At 39.5% G+C, this 12,487-nt stretch overlaps 1 protein-coding gene across 3 annotated transcripts in view; it reads left to right on the top strand.

The window, feature by feature from the left end:
- Positions 1 to 12,487, top strand: part of FAF2 (Fas associated factor family member 2) — a 64,825-nt gene that overhangs the window by 18,259 nt on the left and 34,079 nt on the right. Inside the window, exon 1 of one of the 3 annotated variants that reach the window (XM_008692344.2) lies at positions 8,824 to 8,847. The exons of the other annotated variants lie outside the window; for them this stretch is intronic. The gene's annotated coding sequence lies outside the window, so the exon portion shown is untranslated. Of the gene's footprint in view, positions 1 to 8,823; positions 8,848 to 12,487 lie in introns of those variants that run through there. 3 annotated transcript variants of the gene reach the window in all.

The raw sequence follows: 12,487 nt of genomic DNA, 5'->3' as shown, positions 1-12,487 counted from the left end.
CTAACATACACATACCTGTGATAAAGTTTAATTTATAAATTAGGCACATAAAAGATTAAAACAATAATAAAATAGAACAGTTATAACTATGTTATAATAGAAGTTTTGTGAGTATGGTCTCTCTCAAAGTACCTTATTGTACTGTACTGTTCTTGTGATGATGTGAGATGATAAAATGTACATGATGAGATGAAGTGAGGTTGATTGATGTAGGCTACTAATAACCTTCTGGTGACACATCAGGGGGAAGATCATCTGCTTCCAGGTGGCAGTTGACTGTGGGTAACTGAAAACCACAGATGGGGGGGAGAACTCCTGTACCCATTAAACAATAACTCCCCCCTTTTTCCCCTCCCTGTAACTGCTGGCATCCACTATTCTGTCTGTATGAGTTTGCTCTAGATACCCCATGTAAGTAAACCATACAGTATATGTCCCTTTTTTTTTTTTTTAAGATTTATTTCTTTATTTTAGAGAGTGCGCGCTCACATGTGCGTACACAGGAGCAGGAGGGGCAGAGGGAGAGAGAGAATCTCAAGCAGATTCAGCACCGAGTGCAGAGACCAGTGCAGGGGTCGATCTCATGACCCTGAGATCATGACCTGAGCTGAAACCAAGAGTCGGATGCTTAAATGACTGTGTCATCCAGGCGCCCTGTATTTGTCTTTTTGTGACTGGCTTGTCTCTCTTAGTGTCATGTACTCAAAGTTCATCCATGTTGTAGCATTTTGTAGGATTTCCTTCCTTTTAAGGTCTTAATAGTATTCCATTGTATGTATATACTACATTTGGTTTATCTACTCATCTGTTGACAAGACACTTGGGTTGTTTCCATGTTTTAGCTACTGTGAATAATGCTGGTGTGAACATGAGTGTGCAGGTATCTCTTTGACACTATGCTTTCCGTTATTTTGGGTGTATACCCAGAAATGGACTTGCTGTATCATATGGTAATTCTTTAAATTTTTTGAGGAACACATGCTGTTTTCCACAGTGGTCTTACCATTTTACATTACCACCAACAGTGCACAAGGGTTCTAATTTCTCCACATTGTCGCCAATACTTTTTATTTCCTGTTTTTTAAAAAATATTTTATTTATTTATTTGACAGAGAGCACAAGCAAGGGGAGCAACAGGCAGAGGGAGAGGGAGAAGCAGGCTCCCTGTGAGCATCGAGCATCGATCCCAGGACAACCCTGAGATCATGACCTGACCCAAAGGCAGATGCTTAACCGACTGAGTCACCCAGGCACCCCTGTTTCCTGTTTTTTTTTTTTGTTTGTTTGTTTTTTTAATAGTAGCCATCCTGTTAGGTGTGAAGTGGTAGCTCATAGTTTTGATTTACCTTTCCCTAATTATGTTGAACATCTTTTTGTGTGTTTATTGGTCATTTGTATATCTTTGGAGAAATGTCTATTCAAGTCCTTTGCCCATTTTTGAATCAGATTGGTTGTTTTTTGTTGTTGAGTTTTAAGAATTCTCTGTGTAGTCTGGATATTAATCCCTTATCAAATACATGATTTGCAGGGGCACCTGGGTGCCTCAGCAGTTGGGTGTCCGTCTTCGGCTCAGGTCATGATCTCATGGTCCTGGGATTGAGCCCCGCGTTGGGCTCCTTGCTCAGCGGGGAGTCTTTCTCCCTCTGCCCCTCACCCTTCTCATGTGCATGCTCGCTCTCTCTCTCAAATAAATAAATAAGTAAATAATCTTGTAAAATAAATAAATACATGATTTGCAAATATTTCTTCCTATTGTAGGTGTTGTCTTTTTACTCTGTCCATAGTATCTTTTGATGCACAAATTTTTAAAACTATTTTTAAAGATTTTATCTATTTATTTAAGAGAAAGAGCACCACAAGCAGTGGGAGAGGGAGAAGCAGGCTCCCCACTGAGCAGGGAGCCTGACCTAGGGCTTGATCCCAGGACTCTGGATTGTGACCTGAGCTGAAGGCAGACACCTAACCAACTGAGCCACCCAGGACCCCAAATGTTAAAATTTTCATGAAGTCCAATTTGTCTGTCTTTTGTAGCCTGTGCCTTTGGTACAATATCCAAGAAATCATTGCCAAATCCAGTGTTGGGAAGATTTTGTCCTGTTTTCTTCTAAGAATTTTATTTTAGGTCTTATTTTATGTCATGGATCTATTTTGAGTTAATTTTTATATATGGTGTTAAGTAAATAGGAAGAACACAGTACTGTACTTCTCCTTTATTCTCACACTGTTAACCACACTCACCATACTGCTGACACCAGATGTATGAGGTTTCCACACATCAAGCAGTTCTAGATTCAGGTCAGTTCATTCTGATGCTACCTGGAATTAGCGTCAGATCCCACAAGAAATGACTCAGTCCCACAAGACTGCCCCTTTTAAGATGCCAATCACAGGTCTCCCAGACTGACCAGCTGTAATTGGGGTTCCCATGACCTCCTCTTTGGGGTTGATAATTTGTTAGAATGGTACACAGAACTCAGGGAAACACTTTTGTTTACTTTTTCTTAGAAAGGATATGATAAAGGATACCGAAGAATAGCCAGATGAAGAAATACATAGGGCAAAGTCCAGAAAGGGTCCTAAGTTCAGGAGCTTTGTCCCTTTTGGAGTTGGGATGCATCACCCTCCCCACATGTTAATGTGTTCATTAACTCAGAAGCTCTCTGAACCTCATTCTGTTGGGGTTTTTATGGAGGCTTCATCTTGTAGGTATGATTGATTATTCATGCCATTTCCAGCTTCTCTTCCTTCTCTTAGAGAATGGGGGGTGTGGCTGAAAATTTCAAGCTTCTGATCATGGCTTGGTTTGTCTGGTGAGCAGTCCATATCCAGGAGCTCATCAGGATCACCTCATTAAACAAAAGATGCTGCTACTATCCAGGAAATTCCAACAGCTTTAGGATCTCTCTGACAGGAACCAAGGTCAAAGACCAAATATTAGAACAAAAGGTGTTCCTAGTACGCTTCTCACTTAGGAAATTACAGGGGTTTTAGGAGCTCAGTGTCAGGAACTAGAGGCAGATCTCTCTCTCTCTCTCTCTCTCTCTCTCTCTTCACAGTAAGGGTCCACCTTCATTGTTTTGCATGTGGCTATCCAGTGTTCCAGCGCCATTTGTTGAAAAGACTGTTCTGTCCTCAGTGAATGATCTTGGCACCCTTGTCAAAACTCATTTGACTTCATATGCATTGTTTTACTTCTGGGCTCTCTATTATCCCATTGGTCTTTGTGCCAGTACCACACTGTTTTGATTACTGTAGCTTTGTGGTAAGTTTTGAAATCAGGAGATGTGAGTCCTCTAGTTTTGTTCTTCTTCTACAAGATTGTTTTGGCTGTTTGGGATCTCTTGAGATTCCGTATGAATTTTAGGATTGGTTTTTTTATTTCTACCAAAAAAGTCATTGGAATTTTGATAGGTACATCACTTTGGGTAGTATTGACATTTTAACACATTGTCTTCCAATCCATGAAAACTGAATGTCTTTTCATTCATGCAGATCTTTTAAAATTTCTTTCACCAATGTTTTGTAGTTTTCTTTCACCTCCTTAGTTAATTCCTAAAATTTATTATTTTTGATTTTTTTTCTTTTTGATATTATCGTAAATGGAATTGTTTCTTAGTTTTTTTCTTTCTTTATATTTATTTGAGAGCAAGAGAGTGGGAGTGGGGGAGGAACAGGAGAGGGAATCTTTTTTTTTTCATAAGATTTTATTTATTTGTCAGAGAGAGCACAAGCAGGGAGAGCGGCAGGCAGAGGGGGAGAGAGGGAGAAGCAGGCACTCCACCGAACAGGGAGCCCATGTGGGGCTCGATTCCAGAACCCTGGGATCAAGACGTGAGCGGAAGGCAGATGCTTAACTGAGCCATCCAGGTACCCTGGGAGAGAGAATCTTAAGCAGGCTTCATGCTCAGTGCAGAACCTGACATGGGGCTGGATCTTAGAACCCTGAGGTCATAACCTGAGTCAAAATCAAGAGTTGGTCGTTACCTGACAGAGCCACCCAGGCACTCCTTAATTTCGTTTTTAGATTGTTCATTGTTAGTGTAAAGAAATACAACTGAAATTTGTGTTGACTTTGTATCTTGCTACTTTGTTGAATTCATTTAATGGTCCTAACAGGGTTTTTTTGTTTGGGGGTTTTCTGGTGAGATCTTTGGGGGTTTTTTTGTTTTGTTTTTGTTTTTGAGAAAGAGCAAGAGAGAACACAAGCAGGGATGGGGAAGGGCAGAGGAGAGGGAGAAGCAGACTCCCCACTGAGCAGGGAGCCTGATGTGGGACTCCTGGGATCATGACCTGAGCTGAAGGCAGATGCCTATACAACTGAGCCACCCAGGTGCCCCAGGGGTTTTCTACACATAAAAAATTATGTCCCAATAGACTTAAAAACATAGATATGTACAATATTATCTTCTCCACCCACAACTGGGTGAAGTTAGAAATGAATAACAAGTAAAACTCAAAAATTCACAATTTGTGTAAACAACACACTTTTAAAAAAAGATTTATTTATTTATTAGAGACTGAGAGAGAGCGAGTGGGCAAGGGGCAGATGGACAGGGAAAGAGAAACTCAAGCGGACTCTACACTGAGTGGGGAGCACCATGCAGGGCTTGATCTCAGGACCTTGAAATCATACCTGAGCTGAAACCAAGAGTCGGACGCTTTAACTGACTGTGCCACCTGAGTGCCCCTAAACAACACACTTTTAAACAACCAATGGATTGAAGAAATAATCACAAGGGTAATTAGAAAATACGGAGAGACTAATGAAAATGACCACAAAACACGTCAAAACTTACGGGATACAGCAAGAAGTGAATTTTTAACTATACACTATAAAAACACAAAAGAACCAAGAAAGCTCTCAAATTAGCAACCTAAGTTTATAATTTAAGGAGCTAGAAAAAGAACAAACTAAACCCAGAGCTAGCAGAAAAAGGAAATAATTAGGATTAGAGCCTAGATAAATGAAATAGAGAATAGAAAAACAATAGGGAAAATCAGTGAAACCAAAAGTTGGTTCTTTTGAAAAGATCAACAAAACTTAAAAACCTTTAGTTCAATGGACTAAGAAAAAAAAGATTCAAATTACTAAAATCAGAAATGAAAATGGATGCATAATTGTCAATTCTATAGAAATAAAATTGGTATGAAAGTATTATGAACCATTGAATGCCAGCAAATTGGGTAACCTAGATGAGATGAACAAATTCCTAGAAACGTAAGCTCTACCAGGACTTTAAAAAAAAAAAAAAAAAAAAGATCTACCAGGACTAAATCACAAAGAAATACAAAAACTGAATAGACCTATCACTAGTAAGCAGATTGAGTCTATAATAAAAAACTCCTGACAAAGAAAAGCCTTGGGTCTGACGGTTTGGTAAATTTTGCTAGCTGTATAAAGAACTAATTTCAGGGGTGTCTGACTGGTTCAGTCAGAAGAGCATGTGACTCTGGATCTCAGGTATGTGAGTTGGTGCCCCATGTTGGGTGTAGAGATTACTTAAAAATAAATTTTTAAAAAGAACTAATTCCAATCCTTCTCAAATTTTTCCAAAAAATTGAAGAGGAGAGACCACTTTACTGACTCATTCTGTGAGACCAGCATTACCTTGATACCAAAGCCAGATAAAGACACAGCAAGAAGACTAGAGACCATTATCTCTTATGAATATTAATGCAAAAATCCTCAACAAAATACTAGCAAACTGAATTTAGCAGCATATTAAAAGGATTATGCACCATGACCAAGTGGAATTTATTCCTGGAATGCAACAGTGGTTCTAAGTATGAACACCCATCAGTATAGTACCCAGCTTAACAGAAGGAAGGGGGAGTCAACATGATCAACTCATTCGATGTACAAGTAAAATGTCTTTTTCTTGTCCACATGAAACTAAGTTTTATGATGGCATTCTCATTTTTAATGTTTCCTTCATGTTTCTTGATAATAGCTGAATTGAGCATTGTATACTTAGTCTTTACAACACAATGAGTTAATCACTGTTTTTATTTATGTTTCTCAAAGACATAAACTGAACCTCAGAATGATGCCTAGGGTTACCAAGCTAGTTAGCAGTAGAATTAGAATGAAGCGTTATTGATGTCTCTGGTATCCTCTTAACTTTCCAACAAAGGTCAACCACTTATTCTCCCTACTTCTAAGTGCTTGGATTAAGAATATTGTGGATTTCTTTTTGGAAATGTTCATCCATGTGGTATTTTAATGTAGATTCAAATATTTGCACATAAAACATCCTATATACTGTCATTGTGTCCAGTCAGTTTTCAGGTATTTAAGAATCTACTTAGGTGGGCAGGATTCTCTCTTGATTCCCATGGACCATTTGGTTTGACATGCAGTGATGGCATCTAATCTGTGGTTCCCAAGCCAGTTCTATAGGAAAGCTCCTCAATGGGTATTAATAGTATTCCTTTAAAATAGACCTTTCCCTATGTGCAGTTGTGAAGTTAATTTTCTTTTCTTTTTACCTAAAAGGAAGACATTTAAAGATGTATTAGGAATTTTCAAAAAGGGGATTTGGGTATGCAGCATTTTCTAGGCTTATTTGACACCAAACCCTGTGTTCATAGAGCGAAACTATACCAATAAATTGTTGACTCTAGGCATAAAGGAGAACAATTTTATATACATCTGTGAGCTGATATTTAGCTACCAATAAGTATAATTAAGAAAGAAGGGACCTTGGGCACCTGGCTGGTTCAGTTGGTAGAGCATGTGACTCTTAGTTTCAGACTTGTGGGTTTGAGCCCCACATTGGGTGTAGAGGTTACTTAAAAAAATAAAATATTAGAAAGAGAGGGAGGGAGGGAAGGAAGGAAGGGAGGAAGGCAGGCAGGCAGGCAGGCAGATCAGGGAGGAGAAGGAAGAAAGAAGTGACCAGCAATACAAAGACCAGATAGTTCTGCCACCTCTAGATGCTCTGTAACTTGGGAAAGCTTTTTCATATCACTAAGCCTCAGTTTCCTTTTGTGCAAAATGAGGGGTTGAATTACTCTCTTCTGTTATTTCTTAAAGATTTTATCTCTCTCTCTCTCTATCAGAGAGAGATCATGCGAACGTGCACAAGCAGGGGAGCAGCAGGCAGAGGGAGAAGCAGGCTCTATCCCACCATCCTGGGATCATGACCCAAGTTGAAGGCAGATGCTTAGCTGACTGAACCACCCAGGAGTCCCTACTCTCTTCGATTTATCTTTAATCCTTAATATGAAAATTAGAAACATTCCAGATATTCTCAAACAAATTTTTAAAAAATTTTCCGAATTGAGAATTTTTGAAAATTTGTTTTCTGATATGAATTAATCAAATGATAATGGGAGGCAGTGTGGCATAGGAAGCAGCCTGGACTTTGGATGTAGTTATTCTAGGTTTCAGTCTTGGCTCTACCAGTTCTTGTTATTTCTAGGCAAGTTACCTAACCTCTTGAATACTTGGCTTTCTCAGTGGTAAAAATGAGGGCTTTATTACTTACAGTGCCTATTACGTAGTAATAGGTGCTTAGTAAATGGAAGCTGCCGGTATTTAATTTTTTAAAAAAGATTTAATTAAATTATTTGACAGAAAGAGAGCACAAGCAGGGGGAGTGGCAGGCAGAGGGAGAGGAGAAGCAGGCTCCTTGCTGAGCAGAGAGCCCGACATGGGGCTCGATCCCAGGACACCGGCACCATGACCCAAGCCGAAGGCAGACGTTTAACCCACTGAGCCACCCAGGCACCCCATCTGCTGGTATTTAATTTAGGAGAGCTCAGTGATTAAATGTGAATAACAAAGATCTAAGGGTAAGAGTTTCAGTAATAGATCAGAGGCTGTGCATGTTTGCTTCCTCAAATTCCATTTCTCCTGCCACTACCAGAGGGCATATTGCTTACTGCATAAAGCAAAGGTATCTGTGTAGTAGGCAGGAGGGAACAAAGATCATTGGTTTTTGCCAGGTTTCTCTCTGGGAATAACTAAAAACAAGTTAAAATATCCATCCCCAGCAACATAGAGCCAACAATCCAATTAGAATTGAGAGAGTACTTAAATTTCAACTGAGATTTCACATCAGCCTCCTATAGTGTCTGTTAGTATAAACAGATGAGGTGTGGGAAGAGAAACACTTCTTAGGAAAGCACTCTAGTGATTACACTTGGGTAATCTAGAGTGTTACCTAAGCCATATCCGAATAGTTGAATGAGACATCTAGTTGAAACACTACACCATTTATTGTTTGTGATATCTTCCTTGAATCATACTTAAGGGATACGTCAAGGATTACAGTGTTTTGGAAGTGGGTTGCCAAGTGGTGTCGCTGTACTCTTGTCTTCTGACTTGGGAGAGGAGGGAGACCAAGGATGGAATAGAAGGATATAGAATAGTCCACACACTTTCCTCCAATTTCCCCAATGCATTTTGCTAGTTAGAGATTGGTTGGGGTTCAGGGTATTTTTTGCCCTAAAGATATATACCTTTCTCCTACTAATGCTATAAATCAATTACACTTTTGTGTAAATTGCTGTAATTAATGCGGTATTATCCTAAATCCTTAGGAGAGCAATTAATGGAAGGGGAGTTAGCTCTGAGAGAAGGAGGAAGGAAAGACCATCTTGGAGCAAGGGATATTTCTCAGTAAGACGGACCTGGATGCATCTTCCCAATAGGGGATTTGTAGTAGCAGTTGACATTAGATGCTGGCCCTGGGAAATTAGAGGGAGAAAGAGGTCCCGGTGTTAATATCCAAGTACTAAAATTAACCTTTGTATCCATGGCTGTTTTATCCAGTGCTGTCTCAAGTCACCTCAGATGTCAGTAGATCTGAATGTAAACCAGAGTTCTGAAAAGCAAGCCAGGTAAGAGATAAAGATCAGCAGATTTAGCTAACCTTTTTAACTGAGCACTTACGGTGCTACCTGACTTGGTGTGGGTTACTTCCACATAATTCTTTTTAGAGTCTTAGTATTCTCAACTGATGATGGGTATGATGGCAGTATCTATCTCATAGGATTGTTGAGGAAAATGTAGTAAAGATGGCTAGTATCCTGACACAAAGTAGGAGTAAGTGATAATGAGAAGAACAATATGTAAAAACTAGAGAGAGATGGGGTGCCTGGCTGGCTCAGTCAGTGGAGTCTGTGACTCTTCACCTTGGAATAGTGAGTTCAGGCACCACATTGTATAGAGATTGCTTGAAAATAAAATCTTGAGGAGTGCCTGGGTGGCTCAGTTGGTTGAGCGACCTTTTCTTGGTTTCGTCTTGGGTCGTGATCTTTGGGTCATGAAATCGAGCCCCAAGTCGGGCTGCATAGCTCAGTGTGGAGTCTGCTTCTCCCTCTGCTCCTCCTCTCCACCCCCCCCTTCTCAAATGGATTAAAAAAAAACAAACAAACAGAGATAAAGTCGATTATTGGCAAAGGAACAGGATACATTCATTCAAACATTTTGTTTCTTTTTTTTTTTTCTTAAAGATTTTATTTATTTGAAAGAGAGTGAAAGCAAGAGAGATTACAGAGGGAGAGGGAGAAGCAGACTCGCCACTGAGCGGAGAGCCCGATGTGGGGCTTGATCCCAGGACCTGAAATCATGACCTGAGCCAAAGGCAGATGCTTAACCGACTGAGACACCGAGGCGCCCTCATTCAAATATTTTCTACTATTTGCTGAGGCACTTCACTACATCTTGAAGATACAGAAATAAATGGGTTTTCTCCACAAAAGAAAGTTCCCTTTTTAAAATTTTATTTTTATTTTTTTTAAAGATTTTATTTATTTATTTGACACAGAGAGAGAGCACAAGCAGGGTGATCGGCAGGCAGAAGAGGGAGAAGCAGGCTCCCTGGGGCCTGAGGTGGAGCTTGATGCCAGGACCCTGGGATCATGACCTGAGCTGAAGGCAGATGCTTAACTGACCAAGCCACTCAGGTGCCCCCTTTTTAAAATTTTAAATTCCAGTATAGTTAACATACGGTGTTATATTAAAAAGAAAGTTCCTTTGAGTGCAGGGGGAAAAAAAAGAGGGACACCTGGCTGGCTCAGTTGGTGGAGTGCGACTCTTGATCTGGGGGTCATGAGTTCAAGCCCCATATTGGGCGTAGAGCATACTTAAAAAAAAAAAAAGTTCCTTTTAAAATAGCATTACAACTTGTTGAAATCTAAAGAAATTAATTTGGGAGAGGCTGGAAACCAGTGACTGAGATTATTAAACCCAGCATTTCGTTAACTTCTGTGTTTCACCTGTCTTCCCCAAGTGCCAGTAGCCAAATATTATGTTCTTGGTAAGGAAAGAATTGGTCGCAAAGCTAATGCAATGTCTCTAGCCAAAACTGCAGTATTCTTTGTTCGAACAAAGCTGGCATTGCAGAACTTACTTTGGCACTGAAATGGGAATGAATACTGGCTTGAGACATATTTAACTTTTGACTCACATTGAAACCAGCCCTGTTTAGTGTAAAATGAAATAGTCCTTTCAAAGTTCATTTTGGGAATATGTATCAAGAGCTTTAAAAATTATATTCCTTGGCTCATAATTTTAACTGAATCCTAAGGGGGAAATTCTAAATACAGAGAAACTTTATAAGCAAAAATGTTCATCAAAGTGCTATTTTAATAGTGGAAAATCGGAAGCAATTGTAACATCTATATGTAAATTGTTTTGACCAATTGGAATATTATATAACTAATGGTTACTTAATATATTAAGTACGTGCTTAGAATTCTATGTATCAAGGAAAGAGAAGTCTTAAGGGAAGAGAATATACAGAAAGCTCCTCACCTGGTGACTGTAATCAGTGATGTGGGAGGTGGGGCTGGTTAGTGCAAAGAGGAGTGGAGGAGGGATTGGTTAAGAAGCCAAGAGAAAAAACACCAGAAGTGTCCTACAAAGATCAAAAAGCAAAGGTGGATGGATTCTTCTCAAGATGTTAATAGTCTAGAAAAGAGAAGCAAAGCCCATTAACCATTTCCCCCCTGTAATGAAAAGTTTGGATGGAGGTGAAATCAAAATCCCAAATCCAGGGGCACCTGGGTGGCTCAGTGGGTTAAGCATCTGACTCTTGAGTTTTGGCTCAGGTCATGATCTTGGGGTTTCAGCCCTGTGTCAGACTCTGCACTTACTGGGGAGTCTGCTTTTCTTCCTCTCTCTCTCTCTCTCTCCGCCTCCCCCCCCACCCTCATGCTCTCTCTCTCTCTAAAATAAATAAATAACTTTTAAAAAAAAAAAAACCTCTTTGCTTTACCAGAAGTAAATTTTTCTTAGAAAGATACGCAAAATTATTTCAACAGTTTTCCTCATTCTTAGTAAATGACACTATCATTCCTCCGCTTAAGCTTGAGTTCATCTTAGTATTTCTCTTCCACCCCCATATATTTATCATCCAATCCATTTGGCTTTAGCTTTATAATATACCCCAAGTCTGTCCTCTTTACCTCTTCACTTGCTACCGTCCTATTCTAAACTATCATTCTCTTTCCCTTCGATTTCTGTATAGTATTTTAGCTGGTGTCCTGCTCTCCTTCATGCCCTCTTTAATTCTTCGCACAGCAAGGATGACTTTTTAAAAAATCTGCATATGGTCATGACACTCCTGCTGAACTTAGAATTAAAGCTGTTGGTTACTGATTCTCAACCCTGTACGTTAGAATCATCTGGAAGTTCCCACTCCCTAGGAAAATTTTATTCTGAGGCTGCATTTTCAGAGTCTGATTAAGTTGCTTGGGGTAGAAGCCTCGGCATCTGTAGATTTCCCACAGGTACTTCTGATGTGCAAGCAAAGCTGAGAAATTACCACCCTAGGTAAATGTTCTGTCCCTTGCCTTCTTCTCAGACCTTATCTGCCAACTTGCCAAATTTGTTCTGCCTCAGAAGTGTCCCCCCACTTCTGTTTTTTTACTTTCAAGTAAGCTTTCTACTTCAGAATTAGATTTACAGAGAGGTTGGAAAAATAGTACACAAACTTCCCATATCCCTTGCATTCAGTGTTCCTTATGAACATGTTACATTATTAATTTGGTACTTTTGTTATAATTAACAAACCAATATTGGTATATTATTATTAACTAAAGTCCATACTTTAATCAGATTTCCTTTTTTTTTTTACCTAATGTTCCTTTTTGTGTTCCAGGATCCCATCTAGGATACCACATTATACTTAGTAGCCAAGTTTCCTTGGGCTCCTCTTGGCCGTCACAGTTTCTCAGACTTTCCTTGTTTTTTATGATGTTGATAGTTTTGGGGAGTATTAGGTATTTTGTAGACTGTCTCTCAGTTGGGATTTGTCTGATGTTTTTTTCATGATTAGGCAAGGGTTATGGATTTTTGGAAGGAAGACTACAGAGGTAAAGTGCTTTACGTCTTATCAAGGGTACATAATGTCAACACAATTTATCACCATTACATTGACTTGATCACCTGGTTGTGGTAGTGTTGGGTTTCCTCACTACAAAGTTAATCTTTTCCCCTCCTTTTCCATACTGTACTCTTTGGAAGAAAGTCACT

This window comes from Ursus maritimus, unplaced genomic scaffold, assembly GCF_017311325.1.
Source record: "Ursus maritimus isolate PB19 unplaced genomic scaffold, ASM1731132v1 scaffold_15, whole genome shotgun sequence".
NCBI lineage: Eukaryota > Metazoa > Chordata > Mammalia > Carnivora > Ursidae > Ursus > Ursus maritimus.
The sequence above is the reverse complement of the archived record's forward strand: the minus strand, read 5'-3'. Positions and strand labels throughout refer to the sequence as shown.